We start from the raw sequence: 24,958 nt of genomic DNA, 5'->3' as shown, positions 1-24,958 counted from the left end.
TTCCTTTTCTGGTACAGAAGTGTAGGCACTGATCACTAGCAGAGTCGTCCTTTTCAAAACAACACAGTGTTCTTCATATTGATCATTGCTGCAGTAGCCTAAGCTATACGAGTTATATCCTGTAAGGATATAACAGCCATCCAGCTTCCAAACCTTCAGGGCACCTTACATGCACCCAAACCATATGTCAGCTTGTGCTGAGCTGACTTAAAACACATGTTTGAGGGCCAAGCCCTTCAGATCTTACTGCCACAGAGGCTTTCAAGGCTTTCGAGGACTGATGGTCGACTTCTGCTGTTTCTTTGCTGGTCAGATAATTTCCTTTTGGGGAAAAACTTCCTTTTTAAAAAAACAATATTTGTTTAATAACACTTTCCTGTTCATGAAAGTTATTTTAAAACTAGGAGTTTGTGTAACACTTTTAACAAAACCCACCACAATCAACATTCTGGAAGAAGGTGGCTGTACATCTGTGATCTCCATCACAGGAGTACTATTACACCTTTAAATGGGTCTATATTATCTTATCGAAGAAGCATTACAGCGAATGCCTCTTCATCGACCCCTAAAGAGCGAACTGCCTAGGGAAAAAAAATCACTGATCCGGCAAGAAATGAATCATCACTACAAACGCATAAATGTGGGGGGCTTTGCACCCCACACCCCCAATGTGGAGGGCTTTGCACCCCACATCCCCCTAACTACATGCTCCAGGGACCTAAACCTCAGCACAAAAATAAATAGGACATGCTGGAGGGACAGATTCATTTCCCAGAGGCTCCCCTCACTCTGGAATAGAATCCCAATTCATGTTAGACATAGCCCCTCGCTCACCCTTTTCAAGCGAAATCTTGACGCGTGGATGGGAAATCGCAAATTCACCCCTGGGATCTATTCTGTGTCCCTGCTAGACAGAGGCACAGTAAACTAATCTTAAAAGGGTACCTTCTGTGACCTACTTTACAGAGACACAGTAGGCTAATCTAATAGGGAGGCGGAAGCCAAATACACTCTGGCTAGGCTTATAAATGCCTTAGGGCAGATAGCCTAGTATCTACCTATGAACCTATGAACCTATGAACTAAATATACCAACTCTGAGATTGCACTACAGTGGGGAAGGGAGCAAATTCATGCTGATGGTGAAGCGATTATTTTTCCCTATGAAAAAAAATCACTGAATCTGCCATTCATGGAACTGGCAGTTTGTTCTTTAGGGATCGATGAAGAAGCATTCGCTGTAATGCCTCTTTGATAAGATAATATAGACCTCTTTAAACTACCACCTTACATCAGCTGACAGACCCAATATGTGCAGCACAGCATAAGACAAATAGCTTTGAGAGTCATGTTAAAGTCACAGCATGCCTGCATAACAGTGACAATGTACATCGCATACTACAGCAGAAATGTATAGTAAAGCTGGATGTCAATGTATTATAGTAATTCTGTCACTAAAAATCACAATGCATTGACAGGTAAGTGCCAAAATGTGGAACACTTCAACACTCACAGATATTACACATTTTGAATATATCATACACTTCTTACAATAATTTCCCTTCTATTCCTGTCACCGTAAACTGATGTATGACATCCCTATCACCTGCTACAATGCCTTACACAATCTATATGATGGCATCTCACCAGCCACACCATGTCCTACATTCACAGTTAGTATTTAGAATAATATTGATGTTTATCAAAGTCTCGGTTTATCATGGTCTGCATCCTACATTTTCAGTCTTCTGATGTATATATATATATATATATATATATATATATATATATATATATATACATATATATATACATACATATATATATATATATATATATATATACAAACACACACATATATATAGACATATGCACACACACACACACACACACACACACACACACACACACACACACACACACACACACACACACACACACACACACACAGTGTATTTACACAAAAGTAAAGACTAAAGAGATGAGATATTTAACTTGTTAATGATATGCTTAAAATCTGGTTAGCATAGCCTGAACAGTTAGAAAAATTAAGAGACATATGGGTAGCATGGGGCAGGATTCTCAAAAGTCCAGATTACTTCACTAAGGATGGCCTGTATATCTCTTTCTGAGACTTCACATGCTGGTGAAAGCCTTTGCTGTCCACAAGTGCTGAATATACATGTTTGGAAATAACCAGAGCTGAGGCCAAAGATGGTCTGCATCTTCTGTTTTTATGGTTGACATTTTGAATGGCTTCTGCATGCTGGCTAAAGACCTTGCTGCTCCCATATTACCTTTTTTGGCAGAGCTAATAGATATCTGTAGCAAATATCAATGTAGTCATAACTGACTCTAAATTAGGGTCTATATTACAATGTTGAACTCACAGGAGTTCGAACATTGCAATATCGAACTGTAAGCTTCGAAATCCAATGATAACACAGAACAGCAATTTTTTTCCCAGGGAAAAAAATCGGTGTTCTGTGACAAAAAAAAAAATTACACTTTAAACTTAAACTAAAGTGGGGGACTTCACCCCCACACCTCCCAACATTGGGAGCTGTGCCACCCACACCCCCCTACTTAAATATACCAACTCCGAGATCGCACCACAGTGGAGGAAATAGCAAAGCCCCAAAAACGGCCCACCGATTTTTTTACCTGGTGAAAAAATCGGTGTGCCATGGCTTTGCTATTTTCGTATTTCGAATGTTTGGTTCCATATTACAACGTTCAAACTCCTGTGAGTTCGACGTTGTAATTTACACCCCCAAATTAGACCATATCAAGGTGGCTGTTCTCAATCCCTGAAGTGTTATCAATAAATTGCCTAAGGCTGTCCTACAGCTTGGATACATATTTTTTTGTGCAGTCACTGAGACTTGGTTTCAATGTAAAGATAGCCTTCCCTTCATAACTGGGATTTGCCCCTAAGGAAATTATAAAGGAAAATAGTGATGTGTTCAAGCACTTCCTTTCAGCATCCATAGCTCTGATCTCAGGACTAGGAATCAGGACCTTTGGTTAATTAAGGTCTAAGATGACTCCAAAGTGAGCATTATTTTTTGAATCTCCCACTGACACCCATTCAATACAACAGAAACTAACCAGAAGTATAGATACCCCTTCTGGTGCATGGGGCCATTCCCCCCTTAACTTTAAGTTGAGGTTCAAAAAAACATGCAACCAAACCACATGTTGCATGTGTACAAGTGACTTCCCAAGGCTAACAGACTAACAGGGAGTGCTTAGCCGTTCAGCCTTGACTAAAATGCATTATAAATAAAAATCAGAGCACCAAATTGTTTCTTTAAATGCATTATTGGAATTTAGAAAGCTGAATGTTACCAATGAAAATTGCATACCCTGACATCTTGCACCTGGGATGGCTGTTCCCTTCTCCCTACCTCAGCTGCACCTGTGGAATTAACCCTATAGAAATAGACTAAAGATAAATCATAGGATCATAGGAGATTACTAGGCCATTGACCTGCAAGTCATTTCAAGCTCAGCCATTTCATCCCAATGTAATGCCATAGAAATGTTAGTTAATACCCAAGACTGCATTTAGTAATGACTGCCTATGTCCAGGAGGGTTGTGGGCACTATTCCCGATAAGAATTTATTGTACCCCACCCACTCATCTAAGTTCCTTTTGAACAGTGTCATACAGGTGTGCTGTTTCACATGAATAGGTAGCCTATTCCGGTGGTCTCGTATTGTCCCATTTAGTAAAACAGCTCTTTCTTCAGCATGCAGTATAGCCAACATCCCATTCCAAAATAATAATGAAGTTAGGGATTTTGGAACCTGGGTTGATAATTCCCTCTTGTTCAACCACCATGTAGCATGCCTAATATCTAAAGTCATATCATCTAGCTCAAAATATATCATTCCCCTGTATGTAGCCCTAATTAGACCAATTACTGAGTAATAATGCTCCCTTCAGCCTGTACCTTACTTGCCCTATTAAACACCTGGAAAGGACCCAGGGGTTGACGACCCAGAAAATTGCTGAATGAAGGTTCCTGAGCTACCAGGAAAGGGTTGAAAACCTATCCATTTACTTGGTTTCTGATAAGCTCTTGCAGGGTGCTCTATGATTTGGATTCAGTGCTATTAGGGGCCCTATCCTCCTTGTTCTTTGATATCTTCACAAGTCAAATAGCTTCAGTAATACTAGAACTAAACCAGGAATTTAAATCTCTGCCATCTTGTAATGAAACACTTTGGACAAATTTGTTACCCAAAACTTACCCCATCACTAGAACAGACTTCTCCTATAAGTTAAACAAAGTGACACCATTGCATCCCCCAAATTAAATTTGGATAATTGGATGGGTACTCATAAATTTACTCTGGGACTGACCTACTTTGTTACTCTTGAGAAGGAGGTACAGCATGAGGGTGGATTTTGGGAAAGCATAAATGATCTTTGACTCAGCTGATTTGTACTTACTATGATCCTATGATTCTTTCAGCCACAGCTCATGCAGTACTTAGAAATAACAAAAATATCAAGATTCATTTTTACTCATTTTTGACTTTTCCACAGAGCTGTAACTAGGAGTGAAGGGTGCAGCTACTCCACGTGTAACATGTCAGGGGCAGTGTGGGAGTGCAGTACCACCATTTGATTATAAATATTGATACTACATTTTGTGGTCACACATCTGATGTGCTGAAACTCTAATTTTGTGGTAGTTTAACTGTAGCAAGCTACTTGCTACATTTGATGCAAGCTGCTTGCTACATTTTCAGAGCTGAAGAACTTTTCTTTTTTTGGTCTTCAGTATAAAGACCTTTATTTTATTTATTTTTAGGAGTGCAGTATTGGCATTGTTTCTGGTCATAGCTGAAGCGCTGTAGCATAACACATAGCAAGATGAATGCTCTAGTTTGTTTTGTTCTTCATTCAAGATGAACACTTTTTGAAAACCTTTTTTGGTCCTCAACTTAAAGATAAGAGGACTACCAGTTCTGAGTACTGCAGAGGGAGCCAAAGAAGTTAGCTATGGTTTTGCTTTTCCACCTTACAACACACTCCATATTCTTCTGTTACCTCACCAAGTAATTGCACTTCCTCTGCACATGCCACTCACTTTATTTAGCGTGCAGTCATCTTCTGTCAGTAATCGCCTCCATGTATAATCATTTCTGCTATAACACACAAGTTCTGATATCAAATTCACAGTCTTTAGCTTGATTCCTGAATTCAGTAACAAAAGCATCAATATAATCAATTCCTGCCCTTAGGAAGAAGAAATGGCAACTGTATAGCAGATTTTTTTCTATGCTTGCAGTGTCTCTCAAACATTTGTCTCACCACTGTAGGATTCTCTTTACCCTCTCCTTGAAATACAGATTTATGAAAAAGTTTCAGGACTTCTTGTCTGCAACATGAAAAAAAGCACACTATCTTTTCAGGCTTCTTGGATGTTCAGACACGAATACATTGAATTTTTTCATCCATTGTTTCTAGATATTAGACAAATTATCTTGAAGATAGACGTTTCCTGGCAGCTTCAGTATTACCATTCCTCAAAAGAAAGGTTAACTTATTTTTGATTACTTCTGACATCATCTAAACTGTGAAATGAAAGGTGGTAATGCATTTTTCAGTCAGAGAAAAGGCACTCAGCACCATCTATTAGCTGTACTGTAGCAAGGCAATTGTTATACTTCTAGCATGTGGTTTGCTGCTGTTTAAAGTAGAGAAATTATCTATTTTTTTCTTTTAGACTTCAAGCCCTCAGGTGTGCTATCTACTTCTCTGGATTTGTGAGTGAGGATTTTAATTACTTCATACATGCCAGATGCTTCAACTGTAATAGAACCTAACCACTACGATCCTTTAGGTTCATGCTTTTAATAGGTTCATAGGTAGGTACTAGGCTATCTGCCCGAAGGCATTTATAAGCCTAACGAGAATGTGTAGGCTTTCACCGACCCCTTAGATTAGTTCCCTGTGCCTCTGTCCAGCAGAGCCATTGAAGTGATCCCTGGGGTAAACTTTCTGTTTCCCATCCACTCGTCAAGATTTCTCTTGAAGAGGGTTAGTGAGGAGCTCTGCCTAATGTAGACTGGAATCTTGTTCCAGAGCATGGGAAGTCTCTGGGACAGGAATTTGTCCCACCAGCACATCCTATTTATTGTTGTGGTGAGGTTTAAATCCCTGGAGCATGTGGCTCGAGTGGATATGGTTTTCTTTAGGTGGAGCATGTCCATCAATTCTGGGTTGGACATGGCCTTGTATGTCAGGCAGACATCACCTCTGAGTAGGCGGTATGCAACCAAGTACAGCTGGAGTTTCTTCAGCCGAGCTGCATAGGGCATCTGCTTGAGGCCAGTGATTCTCTTGGCGAGGAACTTCTGTGGTCTTTCCAGTTGTTGCAGGTGTCTTGTAAGGTACATCCCAAATGGGGTATTGTACTCTATGATGGGTCTGATGAGTGATGCGCTCTATGATGGGTCTGATGAGTGATGCGTAGAGGGGCCCAATGACCTCTTTCAATCTGGATGCAAACCCTTTTGTGATTAGGTGGGCCACATAGAAGGATTTTCTAACCACTTTGGCAATGTGATAATCAGAGGAGAGGTTACTATCTACTTGGGTCCCCAGATCCTTTATTACATCTTCCGTATTTAGGGGGATACCACCTATGTGGTAGTTTGTGGGTACTTTTTTTCCAAAGGGGATGAATATGCACTTTTTGGCATTTAGCTTGAGACCATGGTTTTGACACCAGGCATCTGTCTCAGTGAGACCCTTTTGGAGGATGTCTGTGTCAGCCGGTGAGTCAATTATAGCCCCTAGTTTTCAGTCTTCTGCGAACTTGGTGAGCCATAGTCCTCCTGTGCTTGCCTGTACCTCTGAGAAGTATATGCCGAACTGGAAGGTTCTTAGGACTGAGCCCTGGGGAAGGCCACTTGTAACCGGTTTAGAGTCAGACCTAGCTCCCGCAACTCTTACCATGTGGGTTCTGTCCATGAGCCAGTTGGCAACCCATCTCGTGACGTAGGGGTTTATGCTCGGGCTGGTGAGCTTGTCTATAATACCTGAGTGGGGAATGGTGTCGAAGGCCTTTGCGAGGTTTAGGTAGGCAGTGTGTACCACCTTTCCCTCGTCTATAGCCTTGGCAACTGTCTCAAAGAAGTCCACCAGGTTTAGGAGGCATGATCTGCCCTTAACAAAGCCGAACTGGGTTAGGTCCAGTGTTTGGAAGTTTCCAATGTCTCTGTTAATGAGATCCATGATGATGCACTCCATAGCTTTGCAGGCCAAGCTAGTCAGGCTTATAGGGCGATAGTTCTCGGGGTCCATTGTGGCTCCACCTTTGTGGAGTGGAATACCCATTGCTGTGCGCCACTCTGTGGGCACATAGCCTATGGAGAGGCTGAGTTTGAACAGTGTGTTTAGGTGAGGGGTTAGTTCATCTTTGAGCTCATGTAGGATGCAGCCTGGGACACCATTTGGTCCCATTGATGCTGTGTTTCTGGCTTTGCAGAGGGCTGTTTTAACCTGCGTGTCTGTGATTTAAGGGGCACTACATTATTCTGGTATAGTTATGGGCCCTTTTGGGGGTGAGAGGGGGGTGAAGTTTGCACTAAACCTGTCTGCCAGGAGGTTGGCTATATCGGTCGGTTCAGTGTATTTTGTGCCATTCTGCACTAACTCTGAGCAGATCTGAGAATTGCCACTTAAATTCTTAACATAGCTAAAGAATGCCTTGTGGTTATCTTTGGAGTCCATGGCAATTTTTCTTTCGAAGCTAGCCTTGGATGATTTTATGAAGAAACGTAGTTTCTTGCTGATACTGATCAGGGATGTCTTCCCTTCCTGGGATTTTACTCTTTTCTGTACTAGTATCCTCCTTCTATTGTATAGCTTGTTTATGGCAGGGGTCCACCAGACTGGTTTCCTTTTCTTGGAGGAGTGAGTCTTGGTTTTGTTTGGGATAGCATGATCCATGCATTCTTGTAGGTGCCCGTAGAGTGCATTAGTAAAGGATTTTGCAGCTTGGACAGCATTATCCTTTAGCATGGGGGCTTTGAAACTTCCCACCTCGGTCTTAAGTGACGTGAAGTTTGCTTTTGAAAAGTTTTTCACAGTGGTTTCTTTGACTGGGGGTGGTGACGGAATGTGGATATCCAGAGTGATTAGTTTATGGTCAGATCTAACCAGTGAGGGGTTGACTTCCAGTGTGGAACACCGATCGCCCATGTTGGTGACGACCAGGTCCAATATGTTGTCACCTCTGGTGGGGGTGTTAACCAGTTGATCCAGGGCATTTGAGTTTATAAATTCTAGGAAATGTTGGGCCAGGGAGTTCGTACTTGAGTAGTTCTCCCAGTTAATGTTTGGATAATTGAAATCACCCAATATCAGGGTGTTTGGTAGGACCTTTATGTTTCCCAGTATTTCCAGGAATGCGGAGTGGGGGTCCTGGGACATGGTGGGTGATCTGTAGCAAGCTATAATTTTTATAGTAGTTTTGCCCGTTGTTAGTTGCACGTGGATGATCTCTGAAGCATCGTGCTGTGCCACTAACATGGAGGTGTGGGTATCCTTGATGAATATGGATACTCCCCTGCCTTTTGTATTTCAGTCCGGGTTTTGTGGACGAAATGTATGGTATGAGTTGTAGCCTGGTAGTGCTGGGGTGCTCTCTGGAGCCTTAAACCAGGTTTCTGTTACTGCACATATATCGATTCTCTCCATACTGAGGAGTGCCTCGAGTGCATGCATTTTGAGGTTTAGACTTCTGGCATTGAACAGCATTACCCTCAGTTTTTTGTTACTTGTGCTATTTACGGCAGTGGGTTTGTCTTTTGAGTTAGTTAAGAATACATTTTATGAATGAATTTATGAAAGTCTTGAATTGTCCCAGAAAATATACTTGAAACACCACAGTTTAAACATCTGAAAATGCAATCTTCTCACTCTTCATTCTCTCACATCTATTGCAAATTCTGCTGTTTGTTATTGAATGAGCTATAGTCACTGTCAAAGTACATATGTCTATAATCAGCTTTACACACCTTCCATGGACACTAGAACAAAAATGAAAACACATTCTGCATTTCAGATCTCACCAAAATATTCATTGATTGTTTACTCATACCCTGCCTTCCCAATATAGAAGTTGCTTGTGCTGTCTCAATCCACACAACATGTAAATAAGTCCAGTTTGCTAAGTTTTCTTTTACAAAAGCCTCACTGTCCTGTCCTTATTCATTTTTAGGCTCCCAGTGACACACATTTTTATCTTGTGTGCCCCTCTTCAAAGTTCAGTTGCCTTTGCTTTAGTTTCTCCAGCCCTGTCACCACAGACCCATGTTTATGCTTTAAATCCTATGTCTCTTTTTGTAACAATTCAATAGCATCCATGTAAGAAATCATGGCTTTCATTGTCCTCCCCTCTCACACCTTGGCATCTGCTGTGTAAGTTGCAAGCTGTTCACTTACTTTCTGAATACAACTCACATTTCGTTATTTCTTTTAATTTAAAAAAATGCACCTCTGTCTCTTTTTCCTCACTTGCAAATTTCACAGTTCAGCTTCATCAAATCTCTTGATCGATACTCATTTGACATATTGTTTGACTTGACATCCAACTATTGTTGCTCTTTCAATTTCTTTTTTTCTTCTTCCTATTTTGCTTTTTTGTTAGTTTTGGACATGAACTTCAATACCTCTCCACACTTACTAAATAAGAAATTAACTAATTTATTAAATTTCAAATTACTTCATGACTTAATCATTTTTTCATGGAGTGACCGGTGAACATGCCTCTCATCAATTACATCATCACAGGCAGCTGACCTATTTAAAAATCTTTGGAGGTGCTAGTTTATAAACCTGTTATACTTTGTGGCTTTGATCTCAGTTATAACACTCATTTATTAGAGATTGCAGTTGTTGCATTTGCTTATAGGGTGATTGTCATTCTATTGACAGCACTATTATCGAATATTGAATGACTGAAGGCAAATCAGCTTAACAACTTTCACTGACAGTAGTAGAGTAGGTATATTTAAGTTCAGGAGGTATAGGGATGTCCCCTACAAAAAAAAAAAAAACTATTGCCTTTGAGGTTCACATAAAGTTTCACATCAAGTTATTTCACTGCTTTATTGTCTATCATTCAGCACTCAATAACAGTGCTGTTGATCAATCGGTCTGTATCCTTTCTTATAGTTTAAATAAAGAGATTTAAAGCACTTAAGTATATATACACAACACTCCCCTAAGTAATCTGTATGTCAGGAAGAAATCTGAGTGTGATTTTAAACAATGTTTGTTATCTAATTCTCAAGCTTGTTCATTTTTATTTAATACCATTCTCTAAATGAAGCGTGTATTTTTAAATAAGAGCAGAAAGCTGTATTACAGCCTATGATTGGCTGATTGGTCTTGCTTGGAAGACAGAACTTTATCATGGGGGTATGCAGTCCTACATTGATTCAGTTTGTAGTGTTACACTGGATCAGATATACTATCGCAAATAATTTTCTCATAAAATTAGATACCTTATGGTCATAAATGATATCCTTTTCTATAGTGTGTCCCATCTTCCAGTTCAAGCTGCATATTTTAGCACTTGGTTATTAACTGTATATATGATGTCTACTAGTTTCCCATAATACTCTTAACTAAAATTTAAGTGGATGCTAAAGCACCAACCAATGGAGTGCAAATGAATCTGCTTGTGATTCATAGGTTCATAGATTAGTACTAAGCTAACTGCCCTTGTGAGCCATTTTAAGCCTAGCCAATTATCTCTTGTGAGACTCAAACCCTGTACCTTCTGTTTGTAAGGCAAACACCTTAACCATTAGGCCACCTTAACCATTAGGCCACCCTCCCTATAACTATACATTCTATTTTGCATTCCTCTGCATATCGGGTTATCTATATATAATTCACTAATATTGTGCCAGTTGAAAAGCTGCAGAACAATAAAGGCCCCAGTGCTGATCTATCTGGAAATTCATTTATAACAGCAGACACTCCTCATAATTTTCCTTCAAGTTTTAATTACTATTTTTTTCCAGCATAACTTTTTAATTATATCATGCTTTCTGTAATAGTATCACATGGAATAGTGTCAAAAACATTTTCCAGATCTGGAGCCAGGTCTGTGGTATAAAGGGATAAAGGCCTTTGCTATGCCAGAAGTAAACTGGATGTCTGTAAGAGCTTGATGAGAGAAAGTGGCTATTGCTGGATTGCCCATCATAAATGGATTGCTGTGTCTCTGTGTCACCACCTCCCTGAACAAGCAAGCTGATCCACTAACTAGTATCTGACTATTATTAGGGGCTGGAAGAGCTAATTGGGATTCTTGGATAGAAATTAATGCACCATTAGGCTTTCACCCAGCCTAGGAATGGTCTGTATGGGTATTAGCAGTGGAGCCGCTTGGCAAAATCCTTGGAAGGTGCAGAAATAAAACTTTGTCAGATCCAGGTACACAGGGCAAACTGACAACCAATAGGTAAAATAGCTGTCTTCATGGTACAGAAGGATAAAGTTCAAATTCTTACCTAGATGACTAGTGACTTGAGTGTTGGAAAGGTAGCAGTGAGTGGCAGCCCTTGGCTTACACATCTTGGGAGGGTGAGACATTTCAGCCTCTTGTACTACTAACACCTGTCAAAGACTGGGCATTATACCATAAGTATCAGGAAGGGTGGAGGCATATACATTTCAAGAAATGAGTCATCTCTGTAGCTGTTGTTAACTTCATATGTAGAAACATGCACCCCCAGTGGTTGATTCTATGGAGCACTCATTTGTCAAGGGTGATGCAGTGAGGTGGGAGTTATGGTATGTTAAACTATTCATGATTGCTGGGTGGTGGCCTCCCACAGATGTGCTGCGTGATCATCAGTGGGTATGAGGGGCAAAACACAAAGGAAAAAAAAACGATCAAAGCAGCTTGAACTTGTTCCAAAATTACAAATAAATCATTCCCTTGATAAAGTCGTACTGTTTTTTGACTCACTACAACTAATTCCCTAGAAACCTTTGCAAAGAATAATGTTGGTCAGACATTTGCAGGGTTGGATTTAGGTCCATTGTTATAGCTGGGTATTAGTATGATGTTTCCAAATATTAGACATGCTACTGCTTTCAGTATATTTTTGAAGAAAAATATAATAGTTCTCTTCGGCTTCCTTTAATATTTTCAAATATACCACAGAAGTATTATCTGGCCCTAATGATTTTAATAAGTATTTCAAAAACATATTTCTTAGTAAACTCTAGGGACCTCAATAACCTATTTATCTAGGTATGCTACATCTGTGACTTTCTAACATTGTGAGCCGAAATGGAATGAAAATACCTCGACAGTATCTGTTATTTTGGTGAGTGTTTTTCCCTATTTACTTATATTAAGTGGTTAAAAAGAATGGCAATAATTTTAAGTGTGCGCTTACTTAAAGTTGCAAATGACTCTACATCTTGTAGTCCCTATGATTACTTGCTTATTAATGTTCCAGCTTCCTGTGTTATAAAAATATTAGTTAATACCTTTATTGACATTCATTTCTGCAAATAAGCACTTTGCATTTTTAGTTTTCACTTTTGAATAAGTCTCTTTTAGTCTTCTGACATTATTACTGATTTTTTTAATAGTTTAATGCTGCCTTCTTGCATTGTTATATACTTTTATTACTTTGTAATTTTACTGCACTTATTTATTTTCCAATTTTTGCTTGTATATATTTTATTCTTAATGGGAAACATCTACCAATGCAATCATATAACAAACCACAGAATCAATACACTTGATTGCTGCATCTTTATCTTTAAAAAATCATTCCAAGCTATATTTTCAAGAGTATTATTTATAGATGACTGATTTTACTGCAACTACAGAACTGTGAGATTTTTTAAAATGTTACTAGAGTTAAACTTGATTTCTTGATTGTCAATGGGTTATATAAAACATGTGAACTGCAAACATTTGTAAAACCATACATAAGCATATAAACCAATCATACTCAAATAATCACAGCTGGCAGATGCATTCAATACCGCTTACCTGCAAGTGCAACTAATCAATCATATTCGGCGGCATAACTGCATACTACTCACTCATCATACCAATACAACTCCAAGAGCAGCATTACTGCTCATGCCTATCTTCTCATTAATGCAGGAAAGAAAATGGGGGAAATGGGCAACCTCCCATCAAAGGCCTATTGCCCCAAAACACCCACCAGGCTGCCTAAATGGCAACCTGTTCCCCATTTTTTTCCTGGCCATATCCCTCAACTAAACACTAAACTCTCTAATCACTAGATATCACCTCCTTAACCAAAAGAGACATATGAACATTAAAAAGGTTGAGCCCAACCTCACTACAAATGTATACCTTCAACTTGTTACCATACAGGATCTCTGTCACAAGAGTCCCAGTGTTCTAATGTCATAATTCCATGACAGCTCTGGCAACAATGTGATAAATAAGTCTTCTAAATGCCTCAACAACAGATATGTTAACAGCACCTCTCTGTATTATCATGGGAAGAACAGGATATCAAATTATTTGAGCCATTGGAAACCTTTGTTCCAGCAATAACAAATCATGAGCTATCCATGACAGTAATCTACACTTCAGAGTAACACCTAGATAATTTTCTCTCAGTTGCACAATAACTATGCCTGGACCTGAAACCTTTTAATGCAATCCATCCACAGCTGAGAACAGTTAACACCACTGCATGTCTTTGCATCCTTTCCACCATTGGAATCAAGGCCCAAGAAAAGACCAAGAGATCTAACAGTCACTCACTTAATACATACCAGTGTAGGATATCCTCCAGTATAGCTGTATTTTCACCAGGAGGGATATAAAGGACAGTAATACATACCAGTGTAGGATATCTTCTAGTACAGCTGCATTGTGTATATAAGGATCACCTATCGTGAACATCCCTCTTCATCTTACAAGGTAAAACAAACAAGCCAAATAACTTACAGATATATGATATTCCTGTTGTCTTAAATGACCTCCAAAAGCATTAGACGCTCATCTAACCTGCTTTTTAATCCCATTAACTGACCTACCTTTATGAACTAAATCAGACACTCTCCCATTTCAAAACAATTGGGATGAATAACCATCATCCACAATTCCTTGACTCCTCAAAGCTCACTTTAAAACATTATCAAACTGCCTAACTTCCACTGGACGACCTGAAAAAGTCTGAAAAACTAACAAATTCTTATCATAACCTGACAGCCTCTGTTACATTATCCCCCACTTGCACTTGACACAGCAAAAGCTCAGCATTACATAGTAAATCTATTTGATTTCCTTTGCCTAATTGATCCATCTTAGAAATCTTCAACCAAGTTAACACTGCCTCCAGATTTATGCAAACATCTACCCATGTGGCTAACATGAAAAGCCCCCTTTATAAAGAAAAACTGCCAAAGTTGTCCACAATATCTATACTTCTCCTGAAGGAGATACCTCATGCAGCCATTTTAACAACATCATTAACATCCATCTTCCTATCGGTAAATGCTTATTCACTACTAAGCCGCTTAAAGATTTCCAGATTTACTAGCATTGCATCTTTACAAATAGGCATGCTACTACTTTCAACAGATTTACTGAAGAAAATTTTATTAGTTTTCTTGGATTTTCTTTTTATTTTCAAAAACACCACAGAAATATTGTCTGGGCCTAGTGATTAGGAAAAGAAAAGAAACTTTTAGCAATAGCTACGTCCACTTCAAAAGTGGGCATCCTATGTACATTAAAAGGAACATTCCATGTGGGCAATACATTAGAGCCCCTAAGATGGTCAGCGATGAGCAAGATTTTTTGAATGAAATAGAATTTATCAAGAAGTTATTCTTGGCAAGAGGTTACAGCTTGGACTTACTTAATAATACAGTGGATGAAATTATTAATGTTAGAACCAATAGATTTCCACCCATTATTATACATGGTTTCACTAGTAAACAGATTACCAATGAAGCAAGAGATGAATCTTTTAACTCCCATTTTGCTTCGAGGTTCTGTTTGGACATGATTGTGGATTCCATGACCATTAAAAATATTGTCAAAAGCAATTGGAAAATTTTGCTAGGACATGAAGACCTGGCAAAAGTAGTGGGGGATAGACCCCAGTTTGTAGAAAAGAAGAATGGAAACATCAAACAAATGTTAGAATTTTCAGGGACAAAAATTATAACACCTTGTACTAATAAGGTCTTTGGTACTTACAAATGTTTGAACTGCAGGATGTGTAACTTTATTTCTGAAGGTCCCTTCATAGACTTATCACATTGCACTAGAACTATAAAAGTGCCAGGCAGATTTGATTGCTCCTCTACTGGGGTTGTTTATGTTGCTTTATGTATGTCATGCACAGCATTTTATGTTGGCATGACTACCAGAAGTCTGGGTACTAGAATTAGGGAACATGTATATGCTATTACGACACATGATGAGAATAATGCACTGTACAAGCATTCTGTAAAATGTTCCAGTTTTAAAAAATGTATTTTTTCTGTTTTAGACATGGTACATATGGACTTAAGGGGAGGTGATTTTAAGAATGAAGTTGAAAGGAAGGAAGATGAGTGGCAGATTCAGTTAGCTGCTCACCTTCCTCCTGGTTTAAATGAAACTGTAAATATCAAGTGTTTTTTAAAGTATACAAAATCTGTCATTTATTCTGCCTGATGTGTTAAGGGTTAAAATTAATGTTTTCCTATTGGTTAGCTGTTTAACAAATTTGTTGAAATATGGCTGCAATATTATGTGGTTGTTTGTTTCTGATGAAGTCCTTGGATGAATAGTGGATTAATAAATTTGGTTTACGCTAAAAGAATTGCGTCGAGCACCTGTTTCCACCAGTGTACTTTTGCTATATTAAACACATACTTTTAGTAAACTATAAGGAACTCAATAATTTATTTATCTCACATATGTCACCTTCTAAAAGTATGCACTAAATTGTTCTGTAAAGACAGCTAGAATTTCTTTTGTCTTTGTGAATGTCTTTCCATGTTGTGTTAGAATACTACAGTTCCATATTTCAGTAATTGCTTTTTTTGACATAGTTAACAAATTTACACCAGGGGTCTTATGTACGGCCCTGGTATATTTTGGAGATGAGCAGTAGTAAGTGCTTGAAAAGGCTGGCAAGAATTTTTAAGTGTGTTTCTGTTTAAAGGTGTACATGGCCACATGTCTGATAGACCCCATGATCGCATGCCTAATATTGTTTCTGTGTGATTAATGACTTCATTGATGATATTTTCTGCATTTGAATACTTTATTTTAGTTTTCAGTTTTGCACAAGTCTCCTTTAGCCTTTTGAGATTATTGTGGATTTTTTGTTATAGTTTAATACTGCCTTCTTGCCCTTTTATATATTATTTGTTATTTTATAATTTTACTACACATATGTGTTTCCTTGTTTTTCCTTGTATATATATTTTATTCTTAGTGGGACATGTCTAACAATGCAGTCATACAGTAAATCACAGAATATCAATACACTTGTTTGTTGTATCTTTATCTTTCTAAAAAGCATTCCAATCTATCTTTTGGAGAATATTATTTATAGATGACTAATTGCTTTTACTGCAATCACAGAATTTTGAAATGTTTTAATGTTACTAGAGTTAAACTTCATTTGAAATATCATGGAATTGTGTTTTGATTCCATAGCAGTACAGATAAAGTAGGCAAGAATTAAGAAGAGTTTGCCAGGTTTGTTGTAGGTGAAAACAAATTGAAATGGTTCATTAAATTCATTATTCAGGCTGTACATGCCCTTAAGAGAGATGTGAAGAAGAGCATAGTATAAATGCCCCTGGAAGAGATGTGAGTACCATCTGTTCAGTAAAAAGACTGCTCTCAATGCATGGTACATAACATCCCCTGCAGCAGACTCATCCTGCTTAAGCAGTTATTAAAAACTGTAATTTTTATGCATTGTACTGGTATATTAAACTATTTGTCTCACAGATGAAGTAATGGAGCAGGATGCAATGATTAACATGGTTTGTTCCAATGAATGATAATTAGTTTTTCTTTATTCTGATAACTATTTTTTTTATCTCATTTATAATATCCCCTGCATTACACCTGGCTGGTGTGTTTCAGTGATTCCTTCTTTGTTCACTTAGTAAGGAATCTATCATTTTTCTTAACATGAGGTTTTATATCACTAAGATGTTAATTTCCATTAGTGAACTGCAGTTACTGCTTTGTGACTGTGATTCATATAGTTTAGCCAAGGTGTTGTTGGCCATTTTGTTATTGCTGGAAGGCAACACTGAAGCTGGAATTCACTGTACTATTGGCAGTGTCCTTATTTTTAATCTTTGGAAGAATACATTTTATTAGTTGGTGACCTTTGCCTCTTTCATAAAGTGTCTACTGCAACACATTGTGTGGAGTCCTCAGTGATACTTTTTATAACTGCTACATATCTGCTTGATGTAGACCCAAAATCCCACCCTAGCCCAATCTGTACTGCTTGCTCTAAGTTTGTTCTATAGTGTCTTCATGTGTTTATTGCAGTGCCTGCAGGGTAACCATTTGAAATGCTGGGATCTGCTAAAGCGAGTGGCGAAATACGGAGACTGAATGGCCAACAGATCATATACTAAGTCTGAAATGCCATTTGTCAGCATATTCCTTTTTCTCTGAGGTATGGCAATCTCAGAGTTGGTATACATAAGTTTGGGAGGTGCAGGGGGGGCTTGCCTCCCTGCAAAAAAGAAGTTTTAAGGAGAAGAGCATTTTCAATATTCGTTCTTCTCCTGTGGTTTTGGTCTTTTATTTTTCCATTTTATGGGCACTCGGAATTTTCAGTGTTAACATTTCAATAGGGAGCCCTTTTACAGACTTACGTAACAGGCAGAACTAGAACAGAATTTCAATTACCTTATTCAGTTCTGCTGAATACTGTTAATTAAGAAATGAAAAATGGAAAACAAGTTGTATAGGTGTATGGGTTGTTGTACATTAAGCTGAAAACAACAGGCTTATAAAATTTCAGTTCTATTTAACTCAGCCTTAAAAAAAAAAATAAATAAAAAACAGAGTCGGATCACCACATGTATGCTGCACAATGCATCACATTCAGATATATCATTCGGTTCTTCACAGTTCTCCATAGCACAAAGATCTATACACATGTGTTTTTGAGAGAAGTCCTTCTCAAATATCATTTGATTGACTAAAGACATTGCAGCCGAGCAATGTATAGGACAATCTACACTTTTGGTGAACCAGGAACTTTTCAAAATGGAAAGATTCTTTATGTACCAAGTCTTTTAGTTCTTACAGTGTATTTCTGAATTTCTGCTCCTCTTCCTGACTCTGTGGTTTACATCCCATCACCTCCCAGTCATAATTTAGAGGACTGCAATTTAGACCATTTGAAATTTCATAATGGGTTATTTGAGTTCCTCTTGCATTAAGATGAAGCAACCTTGAAAGTAGCATATTTAGAAGTGGGTGCGGGTAGGGACGGACATACCTGTCAATCACTAAGTGCAAGAAATCTGAACAAAGACAAAATAGGGATGGATTTTAAATATTGCTCTTATAAACTTAGAAAGTTGCTAGAATAACAAGATTTATGTTATTATGCATATTCTGAAGGATATGAACTCTGAAACTCAAATCCCTGTCATTATTTATTGACTTCAGTTCTCAGTGATTTGGCAGAAAACCATAATTTTTATAAAAAGCAGACCAAAAATCTGCAAAAAGGCAAAGTTCTGGACATTCTGCAAAAATATGGGCAGTTAAATGGTATGGGTAGGAATGAAATTCAGTTATGAGCAGTGCAGGGAGCGAGCACAGCACCCTGTAAAAACTACTTTAAAATTATTTTTGAAATTTCACACAGTTTTGGTTCTTGAAAATTTATTATGAAAATAACTACCACTGTGCTGGAAAATGTCTGTCACTATGAATGATATCTCTATGGACAATTCAGAAGAAGCCATAGGAAGACCTAATGTATAGTATTTGGTTTAAAAGGCTTGTGCACTAAAGCTATAGAGCTGTAGAATCAAAGTTCAAAGGAAGGACTTCATAAACTTCATGTATAGTTAAAAAATAGCATGCCATATACATCTGATTTAAATAGTAGGACTAAAATCTTTTGGATCCACAGCAGGTGGTCATCAAGGGACCTCTGCCACCTCTATTGTCTCTCTCACAAATCCCTTCATGGTGGACCCTGGGATTCCCTTCACCAGGAGGTTCTGCTGAATGGAAAAGATCTCTAAGACAGGTTCGAATGGGCTAGGTTTCCTGCAGGGCTAGGATGGTGTGGCAAAAAGGGTGTCTTCTGATTGTATGTGAGGATTTTTCCTGGTCTATCTTCCTGCCCCTATGTGCTGATGCGATTGCATATGCAAGGATGGCAATGGGAGGGTCACACTGAATCACACTGAGTGCAAATTCTGTTCCTGGACTTAGGGTGGACTTTCTGTGCTCTGTTTCCTCTACCTCCCCTGCCCAATATCATTCCTCGTGAACCCAGACCCCTGAGAGGGCTCATTAGCTAATGCCTCAGCATGCCATTCCCGGGGAAGGGTGCTGTGTTCCTCTGTCTGTTGCTTGAGCTGCTAATCAAACTCAGGTTATCACTGTAGTCAGTCACATAGCTAAGGCAGTCAAACCAGAGTGCTGTAGCACTCCTTATGTGGTCTAAACTGTAGCAACTGCTTGCTACATTGTAGCAAGCAGCTGGCTACAGTTTAAAAGTAAAAGATTTTTCCCTCCCTCTCTCTCTACATGAGTGGTCTAAACTGTGTACAGTTTAAAGTAAACAACATTTTTTTTCTTTTTTTTTTAAACTGAAATGTGAGCTCTGTAGCACCTGCTGTTGGGTATAAACTGTAGCAACAGTTTAAAAGAAAAAATATTTTTTTTCTAAAAAGTGAAGCTGGAGAGTTGAGGGAAGGTTCAGAAATGGGACATGATTGGCTACTGCATTTCAGGATCCACAGATACCTGATTGCAGACTAGTTTTTCTCTTCCACTGAAGATCTGGAGCAGGAGAGAGGGAGGTGGTTATCTGGACACCTGGTTGGTGTGCTAGTAAAAGCAGTACACTTTTTTTTTTCCCTCATCACCTGAAGAGTCAAGAGGGTGTTGTGGCAGATCTTGGGACTGGCACAGGGCACTGGTTGAGCCAGCTATTCCTCTGACTGTAGTCATGGCTTTATCCCTCCATGCCACTGGAGGGACTTATGGTAGGATAAAAGTCTGTAAATTGGAGAATCTATGTCAGTTCTCTAGGTTACCAAGTAAGTATAAATTTTATGAGGAAATTTTGTTGTGTCTTCCTATCTTGTATTTTCACATTATGACTTGAGACTAATTTTGATAGTAAAGTTAACAGCAATGCTGTTTATTTATTTATATTAATCTCAGCATTGTGGTCCACAAGGAGATTATTAAAATCCAGTAATGTTTCCCATATTTCAGCATTGTCCATCTATGGAGCAACAGACATTGAAGTGGCCTTGATACATGATTTCACTAATGCAAGACACTTGCTTTGTGAGAACTTTAGTGTTCTAAAAAATTACTTCTTGACAAATGCCTTGATATAGGTAACACACACAGTACTTTTCATTTGGAAGCCCATATATTAAATTACTTTTGCCATATTGTCAAAAATCTAAGGTTTCCTAGTCTTAATTTTTTTTATTTTCCTGCAACAAGCACAAAGTTTAATGTACAAGCTGCTTAAAAAGATAATGAAATCAAACAGCATTAGAAGTCTCCTTAAAGCTACCAAAGTGAAGCAGATATGCAACCTTTTGCTCTAGTCAGATGTATCACTATTATGTCCCAAAGCAACAAAAATACATTGTTGAAGTCTGGGACCTTTTTATTTATTTCTTCTCTGTTGACTTGGTTAGTCCCATTAGGCTAGTAGCCCCTTTTCAGGTGAGACCCAAGGTGGTATTTGATCTACAAGGGGAAATTTGGCCAGGGGCATTGGGGAAATTCTTCTACTCTTTTGATAAGTGCAGTGGAATCATTTACATCCACCTGAGCTACCATCAACTCAAGTAGAAGGGACCTCGGTTTAACTTCTCATGCGAAGGATGGCACACTCAGGAAAACCTCCCCTTATGCTGCACTGCAATGCCAGCAATTGATCTACCTGGGGTAGGAATAGAACCTACAGCCTTCTGCACCAAAGGCAAGTATGCTACCTACTTTGCCGCTGACACTGACTTTTATATTTTAAGTGTAGCACTCAACAACATTTTATTTGCATCATCTCATTGTGTTGGAAGGGCCTAAACTACAGAAATGAATAAAACCTTGTTGATTGACTAGAGGCATAAAGTGACAGAATGATTTCCATTAATACTTCTATACAAAGAATACCAGATGACACTGCTATTTTAATTATTCTTGAATATATTCAGTATTAGGAAATTACCTTATAATTATATTTTTGCTTAATAACACATCAACTCTTCTATTCGTCCCTGAATGCAGGCATACATTCTTACAATATAAATAAATAAAAAAAACAAATAATTAAAGGAGGCGGCAATGAAATAGTTGTCATTTTCTCCATTCATCTATTCTGTTTATATATCTCACTTTGAACTGGTTTGTGTCCGCAGCTAATTGGTGTATACATAATGCAGCCTAGACATCATTGAGCAAGGCGTTTTAGGAATTTACATTTAGCGCAAATTAGAGTATTTCAGTGAAAAAGAAACAGTAACACTCTTTCCAGATACAATGTGTGAAGCCAGAGACTCACCCACTTATCTCTAAAACTAAATGTAGGAAAAAAAACTTTCATTCATAGTATGTAGTCTGTACATTAATATGGAGACATAAAAATTCATGATTTGAACAAGCTGAACAAATGACAAACAAAACCATTTCATTATGACACTCCATATCACGTCCATTTTGGAGAATAACAAATTGAAAAATAATATTAAACAGAGTGATGCTGATGTGTTACTATCAGATAGACTATTAAGATATGATAGAAAACATTTTGTTTCATTTCAGGGGTGAGTGTTCCTTTAACCTACAGCTTATTTACTTTTCTGAAATCTAATGCAAGAATTGCCTTAAACTTGTTCCATAGATTAACTGAATTCTGTAAATGATTTTATACTACCTTCTCTTCAGGAAAGTTACTCCACCTTCTGTCTCATTTAGCTTTTTTCTAATCCTTATCTGATCGTCAGCTGCATAAATGTCAACATATTAAAAATCTCAACCAGTACAGAATCTACACATTCCCATAATGCTTCACTGCACAACCCTTACCTTTATGCTAATAGGTCACAATGCTGTAGTATAAAATTGACTTTTTTGTCAAACGTTTCTTCCACCTCAAAACAATGTATATGAAAATGGCATGCAAAGGTCAAGCTTGTAAAAAGCCTGAAGTCTTTCTGTCTGACAAAGTCAATTTTCAGCTGCTTGCCAGGAACAAGCAATCAGAATTGACATACTTCAACAGAGGAGTGTAATTTTAAAGTAGAAAAGATAGTGTATCTTGAGCATTATTTACTTAAACGTATCTACCTAATACTGATGTTAGTCAATTAAAACAATCAGTAACACAATTTTCAGTTAGTCCCAGAAATGTACATACCTCTCAACTGTTCAGATTTTTGTCTCATATTTTTGGTGTGTACTGGTAAATCGTTGAGAATTAAAGTAATTAAATAATGAGAGATGTTTGAGTTTCAGACGTCATACATATCCTTCAGAAAATGCATGCTAACAAAAAAAAAATAATTCTAACAACTAAGTTTATAAGAGTAATATTTAAAATTTGTCCCTATTTTTGTGCCTTTGTCCCCCCATTATTTTAGACTTTGTCCACATTTCTTGTCCTAAGAGGTTGAGAGGTATGACATACTTGCCCAATGTTATCATGAAATATGCACATAGGCAGTAAATCACAACATAGCTTAGCTATTTTTGGAGCAAGAGTGTTGGTACAGCACTCATATTCAGATTCAGTCCTTTTGATAGATGTAAAAGCTCCTTGAACAGGTGGGGCAAAAAAACAAAACAAACAAAAAAAAAAAAACAGGTAATGCTGGCAGGACCAAAACTATAAGGTAGTACCCTATCCCTTACATACTGTTATTTTTGTAAAAGGTATCTTATACAAGCTTATGTCAGGTAACTCACATTGCAATGAAATGGCATTTCAGAATCCATATTTTCTGTTTATCCACTTTTCATATTTTGCTCTATGTCTTATGAGAATACAGTTTGAAATTTTAAAACCTGTTCCTACAATCACTGTAACTTGCTGAAATTATTATAACAATTCTGTTTTAAATTCCGTGACATAGTGTCTGTCAATAGACCATCTTGTAGAACCAGTCTCAAGACAGCTACATTATTTTCTGACCTTTCAGGCTTACATTTATTTTTAATAGATTGCTCATGTTCCAAGGAATAAAAAGAATATTAACATCCAACAGAGGGCACTTGTGAAACACAAAATGATAAAAGCTTTGGAGATTTTTTTCGGCTAAAGCAAAACTCTAGCAGTAATAACAGAATGATTTTATTTTTGCTTGTAAAGTGTGATCACTAAAAGCTTTTATATTATACAGTGGATTTTATAGTCCAAAACACTGAAAATTCAGACTGTTTATAGAATATTTTCCATTTTGCAGATCCAAATGCATGCAGGTACTTAAAATTTTATCTGCATTTGGTGCTGTTTCTGCTTGCTGCCTCTTTTAAGTATTGTACATATAGCACTTAAATAGAAAGCTTCAAGATATTCACAGAACAAACAGGGATAAATTGCTTTCTTCAAGGAATGAGCTCATATTTAAATATGTATGTTGGTCTGCTAATAGCACAAATAAAATGCATAGAGTTCTCTTGCTGATAGCATGAATACAATGCATAGTGTTCACTTGCTGAAACAGCTGGGAGTTGAAGCTCATTTAGAAAAAAAATAGCACTGTACTGTTCCTCTCACTTTCTCTCTCTGTCTCTTGCTGTATAACTACAATGACAGACAGACAGACAACACATATACATACACAGAATGTTTCACAGTAGCATGTTTATTATAAAATATAAACCTTCTCAGCAAGGTCATTCCTTGCATTTATCAGCTTCACCAGCCAGTGTAAAATGTATACATGCACTGGTATGCTGCAAACAACAGTCTAATTTGCTTACTCATTAAGAAAATACAATGAGATCTACTGTACTGTACTGTGGTTTAGCAGAAGACGAAGTGTATCACCAAGTACAGAGTCTCAGAGAAGGTACAACAGCCGATACCGTATATCTCCCCAGGTACACTGCTGCCTGCAGGTACTAGGAGGAGTCCAGCGAAGCAAGTAGTAGTTGGAGTGCTAGAAGGAAAGTATCTTGTAGTTTGTCTCTACATTGGATGCAGCCTGGATGTATAATACATGAGACAAGAAAATCGCTTGAAACTGAACTGGGAAGAAGCAATGCACTTCCAGTAGTTTAATAAAATTTACTGCACAGTCCCTAACATGCTGCTATTTCAGAGTTTAGTATACTTAAAAAAAAAAAATTCATAGATCAGTGAGGAGAAAATGTTCTGTTTGATGTGCAGGTCCACTTTCACAAGTTTTATATGTTTGCTCTATGGAACTATTATATCTTATTTTAAAAAAGTAATGCAGCAGGTAATCATTGAGGATGTTCAGTCTTGCCTTATCTCTGTCTAGCACCGATATAAAATTACTCAGAAGTGATAATGGTTTCAGTTCAACATTTTGACAATCTTATTTCAGCCCTTTTAAAATCTGATGTAGGCTCACTCCATTTGATATTTTGACTTAACATGTATATGACTTTCTCTACGGGTCCCTCTCAGATTTTAAAATTTGTAGACTTCTTCAGTATTTGTTTCTTAGTGTTCATGCTGCACATCAT

Source organism: Protopterus annectens, chromosome 6.part0, assembly GCF_019279795.1.
Source record: "Protopterus annectens isolate FY-2018-M chromosome 6.part0, PAN1.0, whole genome shotgun sequence".
Taxonomy (NCBI): Eukaryota; Metazoa; Chordata; order Ceratodontiformes; family Protopteridae; genus Protopterus; species Protopterus annectens.
This window is presented reverse-complemented; position numbering follows the sequence as displayed.